The sequence below is a fragment of the Sinocyclocheilus anshuiensis genome, unplaced genomic scaffold (genome assembly GCF_001515605.1).
Source record: "Sinocyclocheilus anshuiensis isolate Anshui unplaced genomic scaffold, SAMN03320099.WGS_v1.1 scaffold1620, whole genome shotgun sequence".
Lineage (NCBI taxonomy): Eukaryota > Metazoa > Chordata > Actinopteri > Cypriniformes > Cyprinidae > Sinocyclocheilus > Sinocyclocheilus anshuiensis.
Genome location: NW_015558680.1, coordinates 300,144 through 310,197, shown reverse-complemented (window position 1 = coordinate 310,197; position 10,054 = coordinate 300,144). Strand labels below are relative to the sequence as shown.

The 10,054-nt window shown below is 37.8% G+C and overlaps 1 protein-coding gene across 1 annotated transcript in view; it reads right to left on the bottom strand.

The window, feature by feature from the left end:
• Nucleotides 1-10,054, bottom strand: part of LOC107681316 (citrate lyase subunit beta-like protein, mitochondrial) — an 88,558-nt gene that overhangs the window by 78,373 nt on the left and 131 nt on the right. The window lies entirely within an intron of this gene.

The window sequence follows — 10,054 nt, the reverse complement described above, 5'->3', positions numbered from 1 at the left end:
GAATATTGTCAAAAAATACCACACTAAATAGTGACTAAACACGACCCCTTTTAATACGTGTTAACCAGGAGTCACTCTCATTTATAATCGCGCCATCGTCTGATAAAATCAAAATGCATCTACACTAAAGAGTGGCTATGCGGTTGTTTTAGCTATATTACTTTTTTTGTCTCACGCAGCGCACTGCCTGCGTCAGAGTAACAAACTAAAAAAAACAACAAACAAAAAAGTGTGCTTTGACACAATCTGTATTGTTAAAAGCGCTATATAAATAAAGGTGACTTGACTTGACTTGACTTGACTTGACAGTGCACCAGTGAAAAGGGACCCCTTTCAAACAGTGTCGCGTTCCGAATGTTGTTTAAATGACATAACAACGAGTTTCCTGTACTTGTCATCACGTTCTATTAGTTCTACAGCTTCAGTTTCGGAACTTTCACGCTTAGTAAACACATACAGCTGTTCCCTCACCACAGTGTCACCACGTCACTTCCTGTTTGTTGACACAATCTGTATTGTTAAAAGCGCTATATAAATAAAGGTGACTTGACTTGACTTGACTTGACTTGACAGTGCACCAGTGAAAAGGGACCCCTTTCAAACAGTGTCGCGTTCCGAATGTTGTTTAAATGACATAACAACGAGTTTCCTGTACTCAGTATTGCGGTATTTAAAAAATTCATATCATAACAAAAATAAACACCGGTATTCGGTAAGAATCGGTATACCGCCCAGCACTATCCAACACCCTAGAAAATTGTTGCAAAACCTCCCAAAGGGAAAACCAGAAATTTGACAGAATAAAAAAAACATACAGGTTTTTCTAGTAATTGTGAACACAAACAGTCCATCAGATCAGACAAATAAAAGGGCTTTGTTTTTGTTTTTAAAAGGCCGTCCGTGCCACCACTAATTTCAGCCTATCTGTTTGTTGGGGCACTCGGGAAGGTTAAACCGTTTAGAGGACCTTTTCAGCTAAACAAACCGTTCCCTCTCAAGTTACCCTTTCAGACATGAGCATAGAAAAAAAATACAGTGGGCAAATGCTTTTCTTTGTTCAGAAGTAACTACAAACAAAGAGTTTCTGTCATAAGTTCTTAGCTACAGATAAACCAAACAATACCAGTCACGGACGTTTTTTCCTCTGGTAAAAGAAGTATCCAAGTGCAGCAAAAACGAAAGCCATAAATGTACCGAGACACCCTCACCTGTTAGAGCATTTCGCAGCTGGGGCAGATTCTGATAAACAACGCTCTCCTGGGGACATTCACAAAGGTGTTAAAATAATTCACTTTGTGCTCTCACGCAAGCAAAATCAGAGAATAATTAGCCTAGTTGTTTGTTGGCACATCAGCTATTAGGTGATAATTAGTTCAAAAGTGAGGCATTTGAAGATGGCTGATTGATCTAGGTACTAGTTCCGAATAAACCTCTATGTTTCGTGTAACAATTAAACCTTCGATCAGACACGCATCTCTTAAGTTACTAATAGAGTTAAATATTTTTGACCCAAAGTCCACCATTCAAGATGTGAAGAAATGAAAGGATTTTGAACAATATGTACTGCCAAAAACATTATATATTGGATTTTTTTTCCAGAAAACCTATATAGACTCCTTTCCTAACTCCTGATTTACAGTGATGACAAAGTGCAAAAATGGGGTACGCAACATATGGATCACATAAGAGCTGTCACAAATCAATCAATCAATGTCGATTGATGGATACATTATGTGGCATCCACAATAACCCCCATAGATTTAACAGATATCTTCATCTTCACCAATGACAACATTAAAAAAGTTTTTAAACAATACACACCACAAAAAAAAAAAAAAAGATTTTGGATTTTTACAGAAAACCTACATAGATTCCTTTCCCAACACATGTTACGTGATTGCAGAGTGAAAAAATTGTCTAAAAATATTCTGGTACAGAGTTTCACCAAATTTAGCTTCGCACTACCTGTAAAAAAAAATAGGTTGTTGTGCACTTGTGTGACATAAACACTCATATTTTGAGTTGAAAGTTTGCAAAAATTAAAAAAAGGCCAGTCGCCAAGGACTTCCTGTAGTGTCCCAGAAACAGGTTAGCATAAAGAACAGCATTTCATCAAAAACAATATATAGGCAAACACTTAGCATGCATTAACTAGTGTACTCTGAGTACTACTTAAAAAGACTTTAGTGCACAACACTGTTACATTCCCACTGACAACCTGGTTGTCCTTTAAGGTCCCTTCTTAAACACCTTAAATGCATGAGGCTTCCCTTCTATTTAAAGGAACGTATGACATGATAACACAGTTCAAAACAAGTGCAGCCAAGAGTTGTTGTCCCCTTCCCGACCCAAGTCGCCGAACAGTCAGGGAAAAGATTAACAGATAACAAGAAAAAAAAAGAAGAAAAAAACACAGCTTATACGTCACGGTCACACCTCATCCCAGGGGTCAGCCTCAGGCCAGAGCGTGTTACAGTGCTACACGCAATACTGTATTGCAGCTTTCTCAGCACCTTAACAATACGATGATCCCATGATTAAGACTGACATGAGCTAAGCCCTGCCTGACACAGTCATCGCGCTGTTACCATGACACCTCGGCGCTGACACCAGCTGCGTGCAACAGGAAATGGGTCTCCAGTCGCTTTAGCAATGTAAACATACGGTCGCAACAAAACGAGCTGCAGACTATGGAGATTGTGGTTAAACCAGAATGGCATGCAAGGGTAACCAGTCAACAGTGGAAATGAAGACTTCCTTAAAAAATATATTCTGGTTTAAGCTCGATCATCAGCATTTGTGGCAAAAAGTTATAAAATAAAAAAAATATTATAATTTCCACGTTTCCCCCACTTTTTACAGTGAGGTAATTACAGTGGAAGTGAATGGTGCATTGAAATGTTACAATGCTCGCTGTATGAACAGAATAGCCACCAGTACAATGTGAGTGTGAAAAGTGTGATTTTAGAGTGGGAAAAAAAATACAGCTTAGGCCTATACTATTTAATTGTAACTACAACAACGCAATTGCTATAAACCCTAAAATGACTGTAAAGTGATTTAAACAGCTTTTCAAATAAAACACAAGTTTTAACAGAATAATTAATGTACTTTGTTACGGTTCACATTTCTGCTTTTAAATCCTCCAAAAATTGGCCCTATTCACTTCCACTGCAAATGCTGCATTGTGATCTTGATTTTTGTTACAAGTTACAATTATTTTAATCAACATTAATGTTAACCACAAATACTGTCGGTTGAGCCTAACTTGTATTGAACCCTGAATATTCCTTTAAGGTTATGAGTAGGCCCCCTGGTTTTAACCGCATCCGACGGGCAAGTCATCCATCCCCCAGTTTACAGCCGAGACTGACCTCCTGTATTCCTGTAAATAAGTGATGTGGCTTTAACGTTGCCCAGATCCAGCCATGGGAAAAGGTTTCCAGCCTCATCAGTCCGTCTCATAACAAAAGGACCACATTTCACTGCACCTCTACAAACAAAAGGATCTGGCCGGTTCCCAATACGGAACTAAATTGCTTAGAATGGGACCCTACCTTCACAAGTGACCCTTAAACTTAGGGTAAACCTTGTGGCGTCACAACAAAGCTACACTGCACCTTTTCACGGTAGAAAAGTGTAGACAGCTTTTGACAGTTGCTCCCAGTTTCAAGGTAAAAAAAAAAAAGGTGCCATCATAAAGTGGGGTCTAGGAAACAGGATAAGCACTCCAGCCAAGACTATAAAATGCTCGCTGGGAACTTGAAAGCCACACAGGCAAAGTTGAGGGCTGCCATCTGGAAACAATAAACAAACAAAAACTAACCAAACAAATATTGCGTGTACTCAGGAGGCACTAACTGTAACCGAACCGAAGGCAGCCGAGTCTGGAAACTAGCATCTTAAGGGGGTCAGTGATGCAGACAGACGCGTCCTACGAGTACAGATCTTTCTCTGGAGTGTGATGAGGTGTAGGGGGGGGACGGTCTTTGGCTCGATCTAGTTCCTGTTTGTGGCAGGATCTTGGCCTTGTTCTAATGAGCCTCAGCACTAGCAGGGCAGCGTCGGCCCTTATTCCCAGTGATGTGAACAGGCGCCTATCACGCTCCCCATTAAGAGGCGTAAGTAAACGGTCTCGCTTGCCTGCGTGCTCCCACCTCCAAAAGCCATACCGGTTCACCCCTCTGGGAATGGGACAGGATACACGGAATGAGATTTTCAGGAGCAGGCGTTCTACATAGAGAGCATCCAGAAGGGCAGGAGGGGTCAGAGTGGAGTAAACTCTAGTTATGATATCAAATAATCAAAAAGCTTTCAGAGTACAAAGATCTTTTGCAAGCCCCAGGGATTGTTTATTATGCTTGGCTTATCATCCAATAGACTATTAGCCAATTAGTTACTATAGGTTGAATAATTAATATAAGAATAAATCTATTTTTTAGAGCTCCGCCATTCTGAAGATGCGGTTTCAATTTAAAAACAGTCTAACTTTTAAAAACAAACTTTTAAGACCCATTCTGTTGCCCTCTAAAAAAACACATCCAATATAGGTCAGGTGAACCTGACCCTCCTAATTATGCAGGGTTTCCTTCCAACAGGTGAACTAGCTTTTTAGGCAACCCGTTGACTAGTCGATTTCAAAGATACATAATTTTGCACATTCCTAGCTGTTACAAATCCTCTGTGCTGAATAGAAGTGGGTGAGGTACATAGTTGCTGACATTGCGACAAACTACTTTCTAGCCTAAAGGTGAAGCTAAAAGACACAAAAAGCACAAGTAGCAATAGGAAAGAGGAAGAAAGGCGTAATCATTGTGGGGGTGATATCCATAATTAGTCGATTTTTTTTCAGGTTCGTCGTACTCCTAACACATGTCTGCTGAAAGCAGAGAAAACTGATTAACTCCCTCCAAATCCCACAGACGTGTGAATACCTGAAAAAAAATATCAGGTTCAGCCAAGCCTTTAAAAAAATCAAATGGGAGAGATAGTATTGCATTCATAGCAAAAAGTACTAGTCTGTAAATTAAAGTATTACATTTAATGAGCTTTTCTTTCTAAAATAAAATATATCATTAAAAATAATGTGTTTTCTATATGAAAAATATCTCTCTACTTTTTTTTAACCTACATATAGGCTACTTGATTTTTTATTAAATAGACAATTTGGAAGAATGAATTACTAGTTTGTCTATATACAGAGTCAGTATATATATATATATATGCATGATTTAAATTGATATTCTGACAGAATAGCTTTTCCATGAATCTGACAACAGCTGTGTTACTTTCATATGATGAAACAGTGTTAAATAGAGATGATTCCCTGAGGGGGAAAAAAAAAAGAGAAATTTACAGGCAGGAGCTTTGTTCTCCACAAAACACAAATCCAGAGACATTTAACAGTTACTATAAAATTAACATTGAATCACTTATTCAAATCCATAAACATACTCCCATAGCAACATGAACCAAATGCTCAATTTGGAATTGCAACAGTTCATCCAACACAGTGGGAAAAGAGCCTTAAACCAATACGAAAATTACAAAAGCATTTATAGAAACTACAACTGTTGTTTTAAAAGTCCAAAGCACTTTGAAATGCTGTGAGAGTATACTGCTTGCCCGGATTGTAAATAAGCTACAGACACTATTCTAATATCTGAGCCATATAAGACTGGTCAAGCAGGTGATATTCAGGATCTCCAGTGCCACCTATCTTCCAAACATCATTGAATGAAGCACTTGAACCTCCTGCTGCGTAGCCTGAACCACGATGTGCTCATTTCCAAAGCTAATGAGAAACGGTGGAAGGTTGGCTGGCTTGGTGGAGCCTCACAGACACAGAGAGAAGGAGCCCAGCCCAACCTCAGGGCTCCTATCTCCCCATTTCCATGTGCTGCACCATGGGAAATCTGCTCCTATTATTATTTCTCCTCTTATTGCTTATGTTCTTTTAATATTTCATTCAGTTATTAAAAAGGGATGGATATGATTTCATTGCACGGTTCATCGCCGGAGACTAATTTCACTGTAAGTGCTGTTTGCTCTGGCCTTTAAATTAGAACTTATCCGTGTTTCTACATAAAATTAGCAGCCTCTAGTGATTTAGGAGGTGGAGAGACAGTAGATTTAGGGAGTTTGGCATATGTCAGCCACATGCACTTATTCAAATATAAGAAATATGCATTTGAAAAAAAATTTGTAGTTGTATGGTTGTACATTATACCTGATCATATTTGTAGGACAAGACTACAGTTTATAACTCTCAAAATGATAAGCAATATTAAATTAGAATCATAAAATAAATCACTGTGTAGCACACCTATTTTTATTCACCCCAAGTATAATAAATATAATTTACTATTACTTTTTATAATGTATTTGTTTTAAAAGGCCATGTTTATACAGATGCAAGTCCATGGCCTATCTGAGGAGCCGCTCTCTGGCCGAGACCCTCCGTTGATCAAAGCTTTTAATGCAAGAGCAGAGGCACTTGTTTGGGTCGGTGGGGACTCGGAGCACAAATCTCCATCTGTTGGCCGTATGGACCTTCTCAGTTACCTCCAGGACAAGAACGCTTCGAACAGCCATTTCTCTAACATTCAGTTTACTGATCTGAAATGTGAGAGCAAAACCAGAGACAGACGCAAAACCAATATCTTTTTTTTTTTTTTGGTTATGTGAAGAGCGAAGACATATAAACACAACCTCACGTACTTTATGAGGGAGTGCCATTGAATCCAGCTTACTTGTTTCACACTAAAACAACCTCAGGCTTGCTTTGATCACACTGGGTCAGCCGGTTAACTCACATTTCGGTTACTCAGTTCAGGTCATATTCTGTAAGATGGTTGGTTACAGTGAGGCTCGGGTTTTGTTTCGTAATTGGATTAAGGCCACACACCTCTGCTCCTGTTACCGGCACCAATCAATGTGGAAATGAGTTGTCAACACATCACTATTTACTCAGCACTCATTTATTTTTCTATGGGATGCCAAAGGCTGCACCTACACTAAAAGGCACCAGATGAGGGGGGATCGGCGGCTTTGAACATTTAAAATGATCTGTCCTGTTGACTTTGTTTGAAAATGTCACAGTCCTTCCACACACACAAGGAATATTAGAACAGGAAACAACAACAACCCTAATTTATCCCTTTCATGCACTGCCAATGCAGTTGATATAAAATTCAAACATGGGCCGAAGACATATATTTGATCCAGTAGTTTAAAAGCAAATAATATGAACAATTAACTTGATGGCGATGGGCACAGTGGGATATTTAGGGGCATGCATTTAGCATTTAAAAAAAGGTTAATCGTTACAAATAGGGTGAACAAATATAAGCAAAAACTCATCAGGATTGGATCCCAAAGAGAAGTTCATTAAAAAATGGTTTGTAAATGAATGCATCTAGAACTCTACCTTTGATTTATTCCAACAAAAGCCTCTAAAATTGCTTTCCATTGCTTCCAGGTATCCAAGGGCGTTTGCACAGTTGCTCTTAATTGAAAAAGTTATAGTAGCACATTACATTTCATGGTTTTATAAGCAGTACTATAAAGCCTTGGCAGGCCTCGAAAGGGGAAGCTGCCCATTAACTTATAGGGTCCAGGCCCAGGAAGTGTAATTGACAAGCTCTAGGCTACTTTCATCACTTGTCGTGTTCATAGCATCAATCCATGTTTCCTCTGGGATGCTGTTACATCCTTGACATGAGGGTGTTTGTGAGATATCCCAGTCTGCTTCCAAGCTAGTGGCTCTCGACTCTCCATAAAACACGTGCACACACACACAAACACACACTCCACTCATGGGCCTCGGAATTGGGTCCAGCCCGTGCAGTTAGCAATGTGTTCAAATTTCCTTCCAAGCCAACTCAGTTTGCTTTGTGGCTTTTGTGGAAGGAGGGGGGAAAAAAACACTCACATCAGCTCACAGTTATTAAACAAATGGAAAGCTGATTATAATCCAGGTTCTCTATACGTGCGCCTGGGCAAACTAATTTAAAAGCCAATGTGTGAGAAGCGCGTTCCTTTACAGAAGCTGAACAAATGGATTTGTCTTCAAGGGATAACAAACATGAACTGCTGGTTTAATTAACAGAGTTAAACACATCCTCCTGGATGACCTCAGGCACCGAAACTGTCATTGGACGCACTGCATATTCACATGCTAACTGCAAATATGACAAACCCTGGCATGACAGTCACAGTTCACACTGTACATTAGCTGGCCCATCAGTACAGCGCCTCTGGAAATTCATCTGCTATGAATTACAGCCACCTGGCACCATGTCCTGATGACCAATGCCCAATATGGACAGATTACTGGGACCTTAAAACCATGCCTTCTTTGTAATTGACATTTAAACTGTTTGAAGTCCCTCATTAAAGTCTCTCAAGAGGAATTAGACACAGATGTACCATGTAGAAGTACAGTACTATTTTGCTTTAGTGATTTTGACTGGTTGTTTGAAATACCTCTGGAAATGTCAAGCTTATTGTACATTTTTGAATTCTTAAGCATACAAAATTTTATGTCATTTAATAGTCATTCATTCATGTCTGAAGGACATAGATGTTTAAAATGGTAAAACGTAGCACACACACTATCAAAATAAAATTTAAGCATGGTCTTAAGCATATCATGAACCAAACCATTTATTTATTTATTTATTTATTTAATTTTCAGAGATTAGTCTAGTCAAAATTGGGACTTCACTCATGTTCAAAACAGTCTTACAAATAAAAATCAGTAAATGCATTAATCCATAATAATTCTAAAATAATAATAAAAAATACATGCTGCCCACTCTTAGTAAACTTTAGAATTAACCACAGACATTCCAAGAATTCTGAAAAAAGGAAAAGATATAACAGGGCACCTTGCTTTCTCTCGCTCTCTCTTTATCAGGCACAGAATAGTTTTAGCTCAACACAATATTTCAGTTGCTTTGGATATTCCAAACATCCATTCTGCATCTGACTAGGCAACAGGACTTAGGTTTGACCAATAGTTTTGGACATCAAACTTCTGCTTTCTTATTCAATCTTTTGGCACCTCTGGTAAGACATATCAGCAAACGAGATACATGGAGGACAATAAACTTCGACTACGCAAGCGTTTTGTTACAAAACCAATTCATTTGAAATAAACAAACTGTTATTCTTATAAAAGAAAGCATCAAAACATGTCAATGTCACTCATAAAATAAACGTTTTATCATATCCTCCCTTAATTCTCTCCGCTTCCTTATATGGGACGTCCTTTTACCACGAATGCACTTTAAAAACGATCAGTGTCGTTAACACATAATGTGTAATGTAAAGAGGAGAGAAATCTCCAGTATGTTCAAACTTACAACACAGAAGAATTCTGAAAAAAGGAAAAGATATAAATGAATTTAAAAATCATAGATTAATTTAGTATTATATTAAGAAATCATTTTCACCAAGGTTGCATTTATTTGATCAAAATACAGTAAAACAGTGATATTGTGAAATATTATTAAATTTGTTATTTGAATATATTTTTGTAATTTATTCTTGTAATTTATTATTTAGGTAATTTATTCCTGTGATGGCTAAGCTGAATTTTCAGCAGCTATTACTCCAGTCTTCAGTGTCACATGATCCTTCAGAAATTATTCTAATATGCTGATTTGGTGCTCAATAAACATTTCTTATTATCATCAATAATGAAAACAGTTCTGCTTCTTAATATTTATGTGGAATCCATGATACATTTTTTCCCCAGGATTCTTTGATGAACAGAAATAAAAAAAAGACATTTATTTAAAATAGAAATATTTCGTAACATGTTAAAATGTCTTTAACTTTGACTCAATTTATTTTTATCTTTAACTCAATTTCATGCATCCTTGTTCAACAACAAAAAAAAACATGTACTGACTCCAAACTAAGTAAAGGCTGCATGTACCATTTATTATTATTATTTATTTTTCCTCTTGAAAGACTTTAATGAGAGACAGCTGGAATGTAAATTACAATGAAGGCACTATTGTTGTTATTTAGTTATTTATATATA